The sequence below is a fragment of the Mercenaria mercenaria genome, chromosome 4 (genome assembly GCF_021730395.1).
Source record: "Mercenaria mercenaria strain notata chromosome 4, MADL_Memer_1, whole genome shotgun sequence".
NCBI lineage: Eukaryota > Metazoa > Mollusca > Bivalvia > Venerida > Veneridae > Mercenaria > Mercenaria mercenaria.
Window position 1 is genome coordinate 98662665 of NC_069364.1, and position 17569 is coordinate 98680233.

Genomic DNA, 17569 nt, shown 5'->3' on the forward strand with positions numbered 1-17569 from the left:
TTTGAGTCAGATTTCAAATGTCTGAAATATAAAGACAAATATCAAATCTATATTGTATTCTGCCTTTTCAAGAGAATATAGATTTTCGTCATTTTCATACCATTTAACTCAATAAACACAATACAAGATTTTTTTGTAATCTTTCAACAAATCTACTCCTATCCTAATCAATGATAGCTCAATCATTTGTCAATACAAGCTGGTGGAAAATTAATAATACCTTTTATGCGGACTGTCAGTATCACTTAGGATCTTTGTTTAAACGAAGTGTTAAGCTGAAAGAAAAATCATTTATAAGAATATATAAACACATAAGCTTGAAACATAAGTCTCATATATCCATTGATTGCATTACAATTGATCAATATTTCTGTCACTGATGGTAAACTTTTTTATAAGACTTTCTGAGCCAAAAAACAAAGTTAAAAAGTAACATAAGACCTATAGTTAAATAATGTTACTGAATGCGCTTTTTACCATGCAGAGTTCATGAGCATTTCATTCGTGTTTGATGTAAGTACCGTTTAGATCTAATAGTATACATAAAGAAAGCTTGCAGTCATATTTGTTTCATTACCCATATGTCCAACTAGGTGTTTCTATCGAAACAAGGCGTATCTTGGAGAAACCGTAGAACTTCGTACCAAGGTGGGAAACAACGGCGTTATGTGGCAAGTCTACGACGTCCTGGTATATATGCAGTTATTTATTCCGAGTCCTGAAAATATTCAGATATACACATAACACCTACATTACTCCATTACTCTTTACAAACAGTTGCTTTATGCCTTCAAGTGCGGCTGGTGGTGACCGTGTCCAATTCGGTGTGACTTTTGAAAAACATTTTGACAAACTACCTGGGCATCATGAACAAAATAGTTTCTGACCTGCATTTACTTTTCTATCTTACCTAGCCGTTGATAGATATTTGGTCTTGGTCCAAAGCATTTCCTCGTCTGGTGATAACTGATATAAAGCTTATTAAGTCATAAGGCTTACTGAAATTGAGATATTAAATCAATTGACAAGATTTTGTTCACTTCTACAGATGGTCCTATTCTAGAATATTAACGATAAGGATTGAATAAAACCAGCAGAACTAATAAACACAATTGTTGACAGCTAGAGACGATCGAGGGTCCTCTTTCTGGAAGGATGATGAGTCTAACTAGGTGCAAGCCCATGCCTGAATTGTTGCGCGGTCGTATTCTACCATCAAAAGCTAAAGAGTCACCATATGATTCATTATTGTGTCGGTGTTACATTTAATCCAACAAAATAAATATAAAAAAATATTGGTACTAGTATTTGAGCAGTGCCTTTTTGGACTTTTTGCAATTTATTATGCCCCCGAAGGGAGGCATATAGTTTTTGAACAGTCTGTCAGTCTGTCGGTCTGTCCGCAATTTTCGTGTCCGATCCATATCTTTGTCATCCATGGATGGATTTTCAAATAACTTGGCATGAATGTGTACCACAGTAAGACGACGTGTCGCGCGCAAGACCCAGGTCCACCGCCTCGGTAGCCTAGTGGTAGAGCGTCCGCTTCGAGTGCGGGAGGTCGTGGGTTCGATCCCCGGCCGCGTCATACCAAAGACGTAAAAAATGGTACTAGTAGCTTCCTCGCTTGGCGCTCAGCATTAAGAGGGTAGTGCTAGGACTGGTCAGCCCGGTGTCAGTATAATGTGACTGGGTGGGGTATCATATCACGTGTCTACGGCGTGATATTCCAGTGAGGCAGCACTATAAAGTTGGGCATTGTGCTCACTGCTACAAGTAGACACCGTCGTTTATATGACTGAAAAACTGTTGAAAAAGACGTTAAACCCGAACACACACACAGACAAGACCCAGGTCCGTAGCTCAAAGGTCAAGGTCACACTTAGACGTTAAAGGTCATTTTTCATGATAGTGCATTGATGGGCGTGTCCGGTCCATATCTTTGTCATCCATGGATGGATTTTCAAATAACTTGGCATGAATGTGTACCACAGTAAGACGACGTGTCGCGTGCAAGACCCAGGTCCGTAGCTTAAAGGTCAAGGTCACACTTAGACGTTAAAGGTCATTTTTCATGATAGTGCATTGATGGGCGTGTCCGGTCCATATTTTTGTCATTCATGCATGGATTTTAAAATTATTGGGCATGAATGTGTACCACAGTAAGACGACGTGTCGCGCGCAAGACCCAGGTCCGTAGCTCAAAGGTCAAGGTCACACTTAGACGTTAAAGGTCATATTTCATGATAGTGCATTGATGGGCGTGTCCGGTCCATATCTTTGTTATTCATGCATGGATTTTAAAATAACTACGCATGAATGTGTGGCACAGTAAGACGACGTGTCACGCGCAAGACCCAGGTCCGTAGGTCAAAGGTCCTAAACTCTAACATCGGCCATAACTATTCATTCAAAGTGCCATCAGGGGCATGTGTCATCCTATGGAGACAGCTCTTGTTTTATTTATAAAATACTATTTCTAAAGAATAATAATGTATGTTTTCTACTTGATGGTTTGTCTCGATGGTGATTCATAATATATGCTAACATTTCGTCATTTTTTCATACCTCTTACATTATATCATACAAATTATGCACTTATGAAAATAATATTATATATATATATCACATACATATATTAACTTCTAGTAAAGAAAATAATTTTTAATCTATTGTGATTTTAAAGACAATGCTCAGAACGGCGTCCTATTCTCACTGATTTAAACTATAGATTTCCAGTAAAGGCTTGCATACATTCAAACATGCACCGGCAGACCAACAAACCCGTCACAAAGTAACGACAACAGTCCAACAGGAAAAGCCAGAAATATCGCAGTTTTCATTGCAGCACACCAATTGGAATTGATGCATATGCATGTTTAGAGAGACTAACCAAGACGAAACAGGGCAAAGAGAAATTGCCAGAGGTCAGTCAACTAAAGGAATGCCATGGTGTGGTCCTGCGTAGACAGATATTTGGTTATATCAGAAATAAACCTATTGAAGATGCCTAGGCATTAATAAATGAAAAATTTAATATAAAAATATGAATGCAAACTGTTATCAAAGATAGCAAATAAAGGTAAAACATAATCCCTTTTTTCCATTGTGTTCTTGAATGTTGATGGCATAAACATAGCTATTTACCACTGATGATTTTAAAACATAAATACAAATTAGCTTTTAGTCGATATCACATATCTACCGCGTTTTTATTCTATATTTATACAGATAATAATTCGGGGGCCTCAGTGGCCGAGTGGTTAAGGTCGCTGACTTCAAATCACTTGCCCCTCATCGATGTGGGTTCGAGCCTCACTTAGGGCGTTGAATTATTCATGTGAGGAAGCCATCCAGCTGGCTTACGGAAGGTCGGTGGTTCTACCCAGGTGCCCGCTCGTGATGAAATAATGCACGGAGGGGCACCTGGGGTCTTCCTCCACCATTAAAGCTGGAAAGTCGCCATATAACCAATCATGTGCCGGTGCAACGTTAAATCCAAAAAAAAGATAATAATTCACGAAAATGTATGCCGTAAAATACATCTTTGCGGCACACTACGGATGATACTGGCGGGTGTCTGTTTGAAAAGCATGACTTAAACTAAGACGTTACATCACAGCTCAGCCCTAGTGCTTTGAGTTTACTAGCAGAAAATCATGGTTACCTCCAAGGAGGTCAAGTAGACTTGACACAGGGTTAAGGTTGGTTTCAACCACAGTCATTATTCATTAGACTAAGTGACAAGGCAGATTTTAGATCATATGGTACCTCACCCTGAGAAATGGGATGAATTTTGGAGGAGAAAGATAGTTAGAAGATGAGAAGGGGGCATGAAAAGTGCGGTGAACGGAAAAAAGCATCACAGACATACTCGACACTTTGTGTGCGCGGATGCTTGCACGGGTGTCTTCATGTTTGGGTTTAGCATCTTTTTCAACATTTTTTTCAGACTAGTGTCTACTTGTTGCAGTGAGTAGAATGACCAACTGTAGAGTACTTCCTTACCGGAATCAAATGTAAAAGCTCACTCGACAATATACATAACATTTAAACGAAATGGACAAGATAAATACAAGTTGAAAATAGGGGCGCCGCCTTGGAACGACCAGTAACATAAATGTAGGAAACTTTAAGGTTTAAACCCGTTTAGGGCATGCCAACGTTAATATTATTTTCAACGAGTAAAACAAGACAGTATAGATACAACAGTTAATTGCTTTGATAAGCTTCTATATTACTGAATAAAATAAAACATATAAAAAATATATAGAGAGAGAGACCATCCGAGGTATCAGTTCACCAATATACTCAACAAGATTTAGCTTACCAAAAGGTTCCTTCTAGCGCATATAAAATATTCTTTTAAAGGGTATTGTTTTAGGATAATGTTACAAATGTTTAATAATGCAATGAGAAAAGTATGTTCTGTCATTTTTGGTGCAAAATTTACTTTTTAAGAACCAATCTAAGTATTAACAGTTTTATCATATATTAACCCAAAGTTGTTTTATTATAATATATAAGCAAGTGCAGTACATATTATGCTATTTGGAAGCATTTGTCTTGCAGACTCTGTATTTCACTTCCGGATATTTTCATCACGCGACTACGTACACCAGCGAGTACCCGCACACTTGACACAAAGACATTTCATACATGCATTTGCGATTCGAAAAACAAATCAGGAACAGTAAAAAAAGGTAAGCAAAAGAAAGCAATTGCAAATCTGGAACGTTAGAAGCTAAAAAATGTGAGCAGGGACAATTTCATTTCGTAATTTTTTTTTGGCGGGAGTCTATGTTTAGATGATGCAAATTCATTTCATTAATCTCGATTCTTTACTATGATATATTCAATCGAGGAGTTACATGATTTAAACTTTATTATTGTGCCTTATTTTTCTGTTATTTTACGTAGTTGTATTGCACGAAAGACTGAAATAAAGATTGATTATGCGTAAACACATATAAGCTAGAGGCTATTTGTAATGAATATGCATTAGTCCAAGATGGCGGCGCACTACGGGAAATCGGATTCCTTTGACGATACCCTTGTATCCATTACATGCTCAGTCAAGTGTGACATGTTCAGCATAAGTGTTCCTTCCCTTGAGAAGGAACAATAACTTGTCCGAAGTCAGAGCACCAAAAGCAAAACTTTTGAGGGGCACGACTAGGCAAGTTGCAAGACAAAAACAACTCCCTTCCTCCGTTTTTAGGATAGGAGATAAAAGTGTCTCACACTTGAGCAGTCATAGCACCATCACATATGAAAGCGTAGTGACGCACTGTGTAAGGGTCAATCACAAGAAGTCAAAGCCATATGTTTATATTATATTTAAAAGTTTTCTATCAAACAATATCTAAGTAACATTGTTTTATTTCATTGTTTTATTGCAGAGCAATAATATTTCATAACTTCAAAATGTTTCAGCTTCAGATGTGAGTTACAAAACTATTTCCGAATTGCACATCTTGAGACCAAAGTGCTTACTGCATTTGAAAATATAGGGATGTATCACTTGCAAATAATTAAAATTTTCTACCTGCTTTAGTGTGAGTTTGATATCAAAATTTCAAATATTTAGTTTTTCCTAGATATGAAATAAAGAAATATGATTTATTGTCAATAAGCCATGATAAACATTGTTCAAGAAAATTATTGCAACTGCCTTGGGTCACACTGCATTCAAGCCGGCGGTCTAATTAATATGCATTGGTGACAATAAACTTGCAAGTAAGAGGCCTTAAGTAGGAGTTTATCCATTGAAGAGCTGTTTCTCAGACACCATACTGTACCTTAAGGTAGGCAAAGTTAAATGCCGCACTTCAGTCAATGCAATAAGGGTTGTGACTTCCTGTTCATACCACTGAATAGATCATTAACCAGCCGAAGCAGCGCAAAATAACAGGAGTGATATTTCCTATATGCAGACTGGTTCTTAGGCAAAAGATTGTTTTGTTTAAATCTGTAAAGAAAAGCTTTCTTAATTAAGTTTTGACAGAAATGATAAGTTACCCACAGGACGGTAGTTGAAAGGTTCTAGTTGAGACCTGGTTATTAGCAAAGGTCTAACAACAGCTTTTTTGTATTTCACAGGGAAAACACCTTTTTTTCAATGAAAGTTCGTTTACATGTTATTTCAGAATACGTGTTGGCAAAATATCTAGCTCCAAAGACGTAGAAGTCATATTCACTGATGTGTTTTTTCAGTTCATCCTAAGCCACTTCAGCAAATTTGTATAAATTCTGTACATTCCTTACTTGAAGTTCAAAGTTTTGGTATTCACTGAGGCATTGACGTATGTTTGAGATATTTGCCATGAAAAAGTCAGTAAATTTTTCGGCCATTAAATTTTAAGACTCTCCTTGAGGCAATGGGTTTTCAGATTTGGTACTAGTTAGTTCAGATATTAATCTATACAGACTCTTGGAATCACCTTTAGTGTTCTCTATCTTTTCACTGAAAGTGTTTCCCTTTTGACGTTTTTTTTTCAAAATTGTATTCGTTTCGTACTGCTGTCTATGACTCACCCAAACAGATCTGTTGTACCGTACCCTACCCCCCACCCCCCTCCATGTACTCTCAGACTTCCTAACGTGTTGTTAGCTGTTGCAATTTTCTGATTTCAAGGAGCGTGCTTATTCATGATATCATTTATTTTTTATTCAAACTCATTCACAAACACATTCACAAAGTTGTTGATATTCCGTAATCACTGTTTATTGCACTAAGGTCACTGGAGTATTCTGATTCGTTCAGATTTTTGAAGTTTCTAAATGATACGCTCCTACTAGTTATAGTCTTTGTTAACATCTAGGAGAACCTTAACAACACAGTGATCAGATGGTCCTCTTGTTTGATTTAACGTCGCACCGACACATGATAGGTCATACGGCGACTTTCCAGCTTTTAATGGTGAAGGAAGACCCCAGGTGCCCCTCCGTGCATTATTTCATCACGAGCGGGCACCTGGGTAGAACCACCGACCTTCCGTAAGCCAGCTGGATGGCTTCCTCACATGAAGAATTCAACGCCCCGAGTGAGGCTCGAACCCACATCGATGAGGGGCAAGTGATCTGACGTCAGCGACCTTAACCACTCGGCCACGGAGGCCCCTTAAAAATGGTCCAGACGCATATTTCGCTACATGAACACCATTAAGTAACTAAGTGATGACTAGATTCAAGCTATGTCTTCCTGAATGAGTATTGAAATCAACATGTTGTTCCAGACACATTGCTACTAGGGAGTCTTTGAAGTTAGTGATAACACTGTTGTCACTGTTAATATGCAAATTGGAATCAACCATTATAAGTAAATTTTCATAATGAAGTGAAATGTTTTCGGTAAATTCAAAGAATTCAATAACGAACTAGTTTCCAGTCTATAGAACCAGGGGTCTATACACGCCCACTACGTGTATGGTCATATTTTTTTAAAAAAAAAACGAGTTTCAGAATACCATATTCAAAGCTTCGAACAGTACCATGACTTAAGCTTCGCATATTGATCATGTTTCTACAAGTGATTGCAACATCTCTACTTTTTTGTATTAGTAACACTTAAGTTTTAGTAACGCTAAATTAATATTCATTTTGGTTCAAGCCAGAAGTTTCAAACTAATATTGTTTCTCGCCCGAGTACCAACTTTCAGTCAAAAGAGCGAAATCTATTTCTTCTTATTCCTGGGGTATTGGCCACAAAATCATCTTTGTTCACAGCAGATCTACAGTTCAGAGTAATGCAGGATGTACACTTATATTTTCCAGTCTTCTGGACTGTTCCAATATTTACTCTATTGGACTGACGAAGTTAATCAATCTTCTCTGCCAAATTCCTCTTGCATAACATGTCATGTACATGTTCAGTGACTCTTACGTTAACACAACCAAACTGGCTTATCCTTTACTATGAGCTAGTAATTCATATGATCAATTATACTACTTCATTTTTAACGATTATTGTGAAATCATTAAAATTTTATTGTAAATAAATGTCCTCAAAAGATTAGAGAATAGATTAAATAAAGCACCAGATATCTGTTTATTAGACATGTCGACTTCTCCAAGAAGAAGATGCTACAGACGGAAATTAGGAGATACAGTCTGCAAAAATCAGTTATAAGACTGTTTAGGTAAATGGAGCTGTATAAAAAGTCATGTGCAAAAGTATAATAATAATTCAGACAGTTAAAACATCAGTTCTTACAAGTATCTCTCTCTATCTTCGTAAAACATTATTACCATAGATAATAGGTAATGATAGATTTCTCGGGAGCACAGAGAACCACAAACACAGCATCAGAGCCTAGACCCACAACAACAAAAAGAGAAGATAAAAAGAAATAAAAGAGACACAACATATATATGTACCTTAATTGCTATATGTCAAATGCGAATGGGTTTTTTAATTTATTGTTGAGTTGTTTGTAGAAATCTGTATGGGGATCATACAAATCTTCATATAAATGTCTACTTGTAACTCAGGAATCAGAAATAAGGCCAAATAAGGATATTTGTGTACATTTATTTGATTTTCGTTATTGGTACCCATCTCTTTATCAACCTTTTGTTATTTTCTAGCAGTAAACAACCTTTCTAACAAAACGGTGAAAATTACAAGTGTGAATGGGTAGTAAATTCGACAGCATTAGAAATTATAAATGGTGCGCCAAAACGTATACCGCGCCATATCTAATGTCATGAGGAAACTGTTGGTCAGGAGTTATATAACCTATTAAATACATCAAAACATTAATATTGTACACTATCTAGTTTTATAGCATACACTCAATCTACATAAAGATATTTCGACAGGTGATGTTTATTTGCTCATTTCGTGTATGTTGATGACTTTGTGAGATCTTCAAGTATCAACATAGACCGGGTGGTATGGAGAGGTAGTAGATATAACATTTGTCGTGGGCTCAGCTAATGTAATTTTCATCTATACCAGGTGTGGACTTTCGTCGACTTTCCACTGTAAATAGGAAACTTTACCTTTTTAAATGCTGGACATGTTAACAATACTTCATTGTGAGCAAATCTGTAAGACTCATTCTTGTTAACAATTTTGGACATCCACCATACACTTTAGTTTTGTAATGATACGTTCTTTGAACATGGATATACTTATTGGATTCTTATCTTTGCTTCTTTTAAAGCGAGTTTAAGATATAAAAAAAACGCTATTTTCTATTCATTTTGATGCTGCTGTAATAAGCCAATTTTTAAAATGATTTGAAAGTTTCTTTGAGCGGTGAAAACTTTTCGTCAGCAATATAAAGATAATAATGTTGTCATTGCCGGCCTTTGTTTTATCTATCCAAGTTATTTTAATATTGCCATATATACTGTGACTTTTTTCTACTTTTTTGCACTTTGATCTCAAAACTAACCAGTCTTTAAATTTCAACCTCCCTTTCTGTATTTACAATAAGTGAGCAACTATAATGATTTTCATGTTTCATGAATAAGCATCCCTGAGTGTTTAACTAGCCTCCTTAGAGCTACAGCATTTTGAAGGAAACATTTCTCTTAATGGCAATATCTCAAATGTGTATATACACATGTCACATTTAAAATTGTAACATTTAAACATAAAGTTTATGAAGAATTAGGAAAATTGAAAAAAAGGAATAGGAACATGCTATCAATATGAATATATAAATCATAGCATTACATACTTACTTAGATTAATCTCAAACTGAAAAATTAAGTGCTATTTCGAGTTTTACATCACTTGTTATTCAAAGAATACAACGACATATATTATTTGAAAATAAGGATTTATAAAAATCGAAATTGAAGATAAAATCTTAAAATGCATTTTCCTGATTTGGTAATAATGTGACGCCGGATATGGAACTATATTCTCTCACTGCTATCTTAAATGTTACTCTGCTGACATGAAATTGAATGTGTACATACGTTTATTGCTGCTAAAACTGTTTGTGTCAGTCAGCTTTTTATTCAGAATAAAGTCAAACTGACTTAAAATGCAATCAAAAATGAATATTATGGTGCTTTTTATTCGTACCCATTTGTTTACGAACCTTTCATTACTTGCTAGCGGTAAACAACACTTCTAACAAACGGAGAAGATTGCATGTCTGAATGGGCAGTAAATTTGACAGCACAAACAATTGTCAATGGTGCGCCAAAACATATGCCGCGCCATATCTGATATCAGTGGTTGCTCAGAATTTGTATAACTTAAATACATTAGGGTTTAAATGTAATACACTATCTTGATTTTTAACTCTTGAAAAACGTAATTTCACAGTCTGTGCTATTCTAGCAAGCAACTTATTCAATATGGAAATACCGGAAAAAGGTGAAGGACTTTAATCCATAACGTTTGACGTTTGGATCAGCAAAAGCCCTTTTGTGACTTAACCTTGACCTATATGAATGCACAGTGTCCTTGGGGATAAAATGATCTCCCATTTAGTCCGGAGCTATGCCATTTTTATCTAAAACAACATAACACAGAATAATCTGGTCAGACGTTTGTTGACAGGTGACCAGTTGAGAGATTTATAGTGTTCTGGGGAAATGTGCGACCTAGCATTAAGGTCGTCACTGTTGCTTGTGTTTAACCAAAGCTGACATATTGTTGACATAAATTAAAAATAAATGAGGGCCTAGTATGGACCCTTGTGGAACTCCACATGGAACGGGAACAGAAGTAGAATGTGTACCAAAAACATACACCAGTTGTTGTCTAACTGAAAGATATGAATGAAACCATCTTAAAATGTCATCGAAAGGTCCTGCTGAACGAAGCTTCAGAAGAAGAATCGAGTTGTCGACTGTGTCAAAAGTCTTTTGAAATTTATACAATAACTTGTTTAACTTGAAGTATGATTCACCTTGGTCATATACAACCCTTTCATAAATCTTGGATAAAATACTCAGAATTGAAACCGGGCGATAGTTACCTACAGAAGTTTTGTCATTCTTCTTAAAAATAGGAACAACCCTGACTGATTTTAGATCATCTCGTACCACATCTTGAATGAGGGACAAATTTATGACATGAGCAAGAGGTTAAGCAATAATGAAAGCTCTATCTTTTACAAAACGGGAAGGCATATCATCTAAACATGTAGTTTTGTTAGTACCTAGCTGAGTTAAGTATTTCAATACCTGATTTTCAGGATCTAATGAAAAAAGAGTATTTGAAAACACATCTAAATTGGAATAAAATTTTGTCACAAATGGTTTTCAAAACTTATTGACACTAGCCAACAATTGTTCAACAAGCTTTGAGGCTACTGAAGTATAAAATGTATTATCAGCAATAGTTTCCTTATCAAATCAAATATTACCATCAATATTGAGACATATTTTGGAACTAGAAGAAGATAACCCTTTTTTAGAAGGTAAGCCAAGAACTCGCTTAACTGGTGCAATACTGTCAACAACTGACATGTTTTGATCACTGAAACTGGTTTCTAAAACTTCAGATTGTTCGGGTCTTACACTAATATCAAATCTATCGTAGTAGATGGATGTTGTACTACACGTTCTTGTAAAATCATTTATCAATTGCGTAAAATTAAACATATTAATTCAATAACTAAAAGCTGAAAATAGAGAGCATGATTTCGATGTTTTAGAGACATCAGTATTACACTCTATCTCCTAATAAAAATGTTTCATACTAAAAAATTACTAGTTGATGAACACACACTGTCTAAAATAATATAAAAGTTTGTTCCATGCGGTGGTCTATAAATAACTCCACATAGAATAGGTTTGGATTTTGGCAATACAATTTCCAGTCATGTTGCTTCAAGATCTTCATGGTCTAAATCGCTGCGACTATTAAAAGCAAAATCTTTGCGTATGTAGACAATTTCTCCACCGCCATGTCGGTTGAACTAGGTAAGTATGGATAAAACTTTCTACATCCGGGACCGTGTCGTCCAGCCAACGTTCTGAGATACATATGCACGCAGCTTTTGTTTGGCTTGAAATAATCCGAATTTCATCCAATTTGGGAAGATGGCTTCAGCATTAATATGAATGAAATGAAAGCCATGTTTGGTAAATGCCTTGTAATTGTCAAACATATCACTATTATCTGCAGGTCCTGGGCAAGGATGAACATCGCCACATAAGAGTAAACAAATGGATAAGGAGCTATCATGTCTCTTTATGGAATATCACGACTGAGTGTTCTTCTTCGTGTGATTGACCTAAAAACTGGTAAAATTATGATAATATATAAGTTGACAATATAAAACTGGCGATATTTCAACAAAGTCCGAATTCAATGTGACGTCCGTATATTGGTACACTTCATATCTAAATGAATTGTCTTCTTTGGAGAAGCGTAATAGGTAAATTGTTCATATTGAAAACGTCTTTAGCATATCCATTTAATACATGTATGTTTCATCTGAAGTGGGAAAACTTTCTTCTTGATAGAAAAATGATTGTTTTAAAAATGTAAACAAATGCCTCTCTAGGTTACACATCACCAATATAATATGCCAACATATACACTTAGGAATATTTTAAGACAGAGTAATATAAAACGGCGCATCCTTCGACAGTAAAATTAAGATTTAGAGGGAATTTCTAAGTATTTATAAGAAATTTGTATCACATTTTACATGTAAAATTTAGTTACTGACAAATTAGGAATATTAAAATTTCTAAGCTTTTGGTGTATTTTGATGTTTTATGAGATATTCATTTCAATCAACCTAGACTGGATTGTTGGTGAGGGGGTAAATATAACATCTGCCGTCGGCTAGGATCGAAAATCATTTCATCCATTTCAGGTCTGGAATTCAGTCTACTGTCCGTGTTAAATAAGAATCTTTACCTTTATCTAAATGCTTGAAATGTTAAAATATCTTCATCATGCGCAAATCTGTAAGTCTCTTTTTTGTACCCCCCGACAACAAAGTTGTAAGGGGTGGTAGACTGGTTTCAGGTTGTCTGTCTGTCCGTCCGTCTGTCTGTCCGTAGACACAATCTTGTGCGCACCATCTCTCCTCATCCCCTTGACACAATTTAATGAAACTTCACACAAGTGATCAGTAACAACAGCAGTTGTGCATGGGGCATGTTAGGTTCTTTCAGAAAAAAATTTTGCAGAGTTACGGGACTTTGTTTTTTGTAACTATACTATATACATAGACACAATCTTGTGCGCACCATCTCTCCTCATCCCCTTGACACAATTTAATGAAACGTCTCACAAGTGATCAGTAACAACAGCAGTTGTGCATGGGGCATGTTAGGTTCTTTCAGATAAAAAAATTGCCGAGTTACGGGACTTTGTTTTTTGTTACTATTCTATATACATAGACACAATCTTGTGCGCACCATCTCTCCTCATCCCCTTGACACAATTTAATGAAACTTCACACAAGTGATCAGTAACAACAGTAGTTGTGCATGGGGTATGTTAGGTTCTTTCAGACAATTTTTTTGCAGAGTTACGGGACTTTGTTTTTTGTTACTATACTATATACATAGACACAATCTTGTGCGCTCCATCTCTCCTCATCCCCTTGACACAATATAATGAAACTTCACACAAGTGATCAGTAACAACAGTACTTGTGCATGGGGCATGTTAGGTTGTTTCAACGACAAAAATTGCAGAGTTACGGGACTTTGTTTCTTGTTCACATACTATGTACATACAGTCTGCATATGCAATCTTGTGCGCGCCTAATCTTCCGAACCCTTGCACACAATTTAATGAAACTTCACACAAGTGATCAGTATCAACCTTATTTGTGCATGGTGCATATTACGTTCTTTTAGATAAATATTCTGCATAGTTATGGGACTTTGTTTTTTGTTACTATACTGTATACATACAGTCTATATACATACAGTCCACATAATTATGCAATCTTGTGTGCGTCAAATTGCAATGTACTGTGTCAGTGCATGTGGGGGGTACATTCATCACCTTTAGTGATAGCTCTAGTTTTGTTGGGTTTAACGTCGCACCGACACAGTTATAGGTCATATGGCAACTTTCCAGCTTTGATGGTGGAGGAAGACCCCAGGTGCCCCTCCGTGCATTATTTCATCACGAGCGGGTACCTTGGTAGAACCACTGACCTTCCTCTAGCCAGCTGGATGGCTTCCCCAAATGAAGAATTCAAAGCCACGGGTGAGGCTCGAACCCACATCAAGGAGGGGCAAGTGATTTGAAGTCAGCAACCTTAACCACTCGGCCACGGAGGCTCCTCTCTTTTTACTTTTCAATTTTGGAATATCCACCATACACTTCAGTTTTGTAATGGTGCGTTCTTTAAATATGGATATCCTTATTGGATCCTTATCCTTGTGGCTAATATACCGAGTTAAGATCAAACATTTTGTTCACAAACCGCTATTGTCTACTTATTTTAATGCTGCTGAATTAAACTAGTTTTAAAAGTGATTTGAAAATGTCTTTGAGCGGTGAAAACTGTCCGTCAACAACAAAGAGATTCGTGTTATCATTCTAAGTCTTTGTTTGTTGTATCCAAGTTGTTTTAATAGAGAGTTTGAGATTTCAACCTTCGCCTTCCCCTTCAACGTCTCTTGCGAAGTTAACGTATGAAGTTGGAGTTCGATTAAAATTCCTTGAGATTTCAAACTTTAGAATGAACCTTACTTGTCTTAATCCGCCCATTCAATCTATCTTAAGTGCAGGACTTTTACAAGAGGTTGTAAAAATGAAAATTGAATAAAAACATTTCAATTAACATAATCATCGCATGGATATTAGTGCGATTTAAAAAAAAATCATTTTATATAAAATGATGTCATTATACAATGCACGATTATAAATGATACATGAGAGGAAATAAAAATGATAATCATATCAACGTATTCTATTGTTGATGGTTTTCTTGAAAGATATTACAGTTAATATTTTTTAAACAAAAATATGAGACACCAACTACTACAAATGCATTTCTCGATATACTTTGAAGTTAAGTTGAATATATGAGATAAAGCAAACATAAAAGGCTGTTGACTAGTATTTCATAGTTTTTCTTAAAGTTTTTTTTTACTTTGAATTGGTACTTTGTACATCGAATTCCTTAAAAGACGCGTTTTACTTGTAGACTGTACCTGTTGAAAATCTAACCTTTTAAAATATTTGTTGATAATATGAGCCAATATACACACTTTATGAATACATTTAACAAGCGATTTGAAACAAATGTAAGATGCTCTCGTGATATCATACGTTTCGGCATCATGACACTCAGTTTGACTCTGTATATTGCCAAACTCACAGACAGCTCAATATAATCGTGCCAAGTCACCATGTGTCTAGCGAAACAGTCAAGAACTGCTACGTGGAGACGAAAATTGTCGCACAAAAAACATGTGGGCATATACACGTATTTGTTTGAATATACTATTTCATAAGTAAAGCCTGTGCAGCAGATCAAGGAATTTTGATTAGAGGAACACCAACTTTAAAGAGGGGTCACCCATTCATGGGGGTGGGGGGGGTAGTCACACCGAGTTTCAAGACCGATTTTCTTTGTAAAATGTAAGAATCAAAGAGGGATTGACCCACAATGCCCCTCTGCCAGGCTCTGGGTCCGTGCATGTAAAGAATGGAGTTATCCCATACGGCTAACAGGAAACTTCTCGCATCATGATATCATAGATCTGAAATTGTCTGATACTTCAGAAAAAAATTTCCGTCTTACTAGTACCATTTTATGTTTATAATTAAAACGCAAAAAATAAGAGGGGGTCTAAAATTGACCCTTGTGGCACCCAACATGTGACAGCAGCCTGACTAGAGTCTGTTCCACATACATCATCTGATTGTTGTAACTATATCAGAAAGGTAAGACAGAAACCAGCTTTGAGCAAGTTAATTGAGGCCAAGTGCCTTAAGTTTCATAAAAAGAATACTATGGTTGACTGTGTCAAAGGCCTTCTGAAGATTCAATAAAATTATCCCTACCATATTTTCTTTGTCCATTTGAAATTTAACAAAATCTGATAAATGAATAAGACAGGAACCTGTATTCGAACCTCTCCTAAAACCAAACTGAAAACTGTTACAGTTTAAAGCTTTCTTATCATATAAATAATTATTCAAATATGACCCTTTCAAATATCTTTGAGATGATACACAAAATACTGACAGGTCTGTAATTTCAAACTTCAATGTTATCATTTCCTTGTGGAGAAAAATGACCATTGCAGTTTTAAGATTACCTTGCACCAAACCTTGGATGATAGACAAATTTACTATATGGGTTAGAAGGCAAGCTGTAATAGATGCACTCTTTAATAAACATACTTGGAATGCCATCCAAACCGGTATCCTTATTACCAATTAATTTATTTAGATGTTTTAGAATAATATTTTCTGAAACAATATTGAATGAAAAGGAATCTTGGAAAATACCTTTAGCACTATAAAAAGACTCAACACATTCTTTCCAAATATTAAGGTAGAACTTGGAATTTTTTCAACAAGTTTGGATGCCACAGTTGTATTTCTCAGCTACTGTTTAAATATAAAACAAATTTCATCATCTATTTTCAAACTAATATTACTACTAGATGACTAGTAATCGGTCTACATTATAACTTTCATTTCTTTATTTAAAATAAATGAGCAACCATAATCATTTTCTTGTTTCATGAATAAGCATATTTTTGAAGGAAACATTTCCCTTAATTGCTATACCTCAAATGTGTAAAGGTTTTCATGTAATTATTAATGTTAAAGGAAAGATTCTACACTGCCTTTACATAATGAAAAGCATTAAGTGTTAAGTTGTTCGTGGAAATATGCAAGTGGCTCTTCACTTAAAGGCCTACCTGATTTTCCAGGTATGAGTTTTGACGCACATAACTGTTGAACTGATCAGGACATTGTATGGTCAAACAATACTTTTAAAACTTTTACTTCAGATAGCTAACTGCATCCTAGGATAACGTTTCGTGTGAACAATAAGAAATTATTTGTATGAACACTTATATATTTCTTGCTTCAATACATAGACGCCACTTAAGAATATTTCAAGACAGAGTTATATGAAATGGCGCATCATCCAAATGTGAAATTGAAATTTAGAGGAAATTTCATATCATTTTAGAAGAAATTCATATCACATTTTACAACTGTAATATTTAGACAGAAAGTTTCTGCTAAATTAGGAAAATTAAAATGAAAAGATAACACATGTTATTTTAGGAAAACAATTACATGAATAATTTAAAACTTCTGAAACATTAAAATCTTATAGTAGTACAGCCTAGCACACAAACTTATTTTTCTGATCTGTTTATAAGGAGATGCTGTATATGGAACTAAATTTCTCACTGTGACATCTTAAATGCCTCTCCATATGTGTATACATCTATATATCCGTGCTACAATTGGTTGTGTTGGTCAGCCTTTATACAATGACGGAATAAAGACACACTGGCTCAAAACGAAATCTGAAAAAAATGTTAATTTAGTGTACTTATGCACAGTCATTAAATTTTCATTATTAGTACCCATGTCTTTATCAACCTTTCGTTACTTTTTAGCAGTAAACAACAACTC

General features: G+C 35.5%; 1 long non-coding RNA gene across 1 annotated transcript in view; it reads right to left on the bottom strand.

The window, feature by feature from the left end:
- LOC123552571 (uncharacterized) overlaps positions 1-17569 on the bottom strand; it is a 64160-nt gene that overhangs the window by 11846 nt on the left and 34745 nt on the right. The window contains exons 2-3 of the long non-coding RNA XR_006686648.2: positions 578-718; positions 221-275 (exon numbers count right to left, since the gene is read on the bottom strand). This is a non-coding gene — a long non-coding RNA (uncharacterized LOC123552571). The remainder of the gene's footprint in view (positions 1-220; positions 276-577; positions 719-17569) is intronic.